General features: G+C 28.9%; 1 protein-coding gene across 1 annotated transcript in view; it reads right to left on the bottom strand.

The window, feature by feature from the left end:
* The window catches only part of ATRNL1 (attractin-like 1), a 739,312-nt gene that overhangs the window by 202,203 nt on the left and 535,866 nt on the right, over positions 1–1,243 (bottom strand). The gene's annotated exons all lie outside the window — the stretch shown is intronic.

Below are 1,243 nucleotides of genomic sequence, written 5' to 3' on the forward strand. Positions count from 1 at the left end.
AAAATGATTAATTAGACTTGGCAAACATTCAACCAATAACTTGTCAATTAAAGCCAGTGACTGAAATTAAAGTATTTTATTATGTGTTCATAAATCTTTCCCACTAGAATTTGAGGTGCCTGTATACTATCTTACTCCCTTTTTTCCTCCAGTGTGTAGCAGTGTTCCTTGCACATTGACAATAATCAATAAATCAATATTAAAAATGTATAAATGCAAATGGTAGACAGTAAATCTCTGCTAGAATACTTTACATTTAGATAGCAATGTTAGGTTTGCCATCTAAGTAGCAAATCTCATTTGATCCAACAAGAACTCTGAGTGCTAGGCATAGAAAGTATTTCTTACCTCCACTTTATAAATGAGAATTTTGAAGCTCAGCAATGCCTAAGTTACTTTCTCAAGCTCACAAAGTTAAAAGTAGAACTGGAACCGGAATTCTGACTTCAAATTTAATGCTCTCTACATTAGAGATAAGATGACAACATTTTTGGCCTTGATTTCATTCCTCTTTAGGTATCTCTCTTTGAATTTCAAAATAACTTTCATCCTAGAGATGTACATGTTACTAAGGTCTGATTAATAATGAGATAAGTCTGATTAATAATGAGATAAGTCAATTATTCTTCACCAAAAGGAATGCATAGGAGATGCAATAACATTTACAAAAGATCAGTTTAAACATTATTGTGAGGATTATAATATTAATTACATGTTATAAAGTGATATCAGATAATAAAAACACATAGTGAAGTTTTTGTTCAACATTTTTACTGTATATATGTCTTTTACCTATTTTTCGATTTCACTTATTTCACTTATTTTTTAATTAATAGATAATGATGATGATATATTAACCCTTATGTTCAGATACTAATACAGGCTCTACACAAGAGAATCCCAGGAAGTAGAAATATTATGTTTCTAAGTACAATTAACAGAACAAAAAGGAATGAACAAGAAGAAAAATAGTAAGTTTTCCTTGTTTTGAAATTATTGGTTTATTGTTTCTAGTGATAAAGGAAAGAGAGAAAACAAAATAGGTACAAGAAAAAAACATATGAAATCATTGCAACAAGATTGTTAAAATCCACTATGTTCTCACATTTAAAAAGCAAAGATCTGTTTAACAAAGTTACTCTGATGATATAGTATTATATTTTAAAATGTTCAACAACATACTAATTAATTTAAGAACATCAATTTTGCATGTGAGCTCTGTGGTTCATCTTTGGAAGATTTA

The sequence above is a fragment of the Propithecus coquereli genome, unplaced genomic scaffold (assembly GCF_000956105.1).
Source record: "Propithecus coquereli isolate 6110/MARCELLA unplaced genomic scaffold, Pcoq_1.0 Scaffold84, whole genome shotgun sequence".
Classification (NCBI taxonomy): domain Eukaryota; kingdom Metazoa; phylum Chordata; class Mammalia; order Primates; family Indriidae; genus Propithecus; species Propithecus coquereli.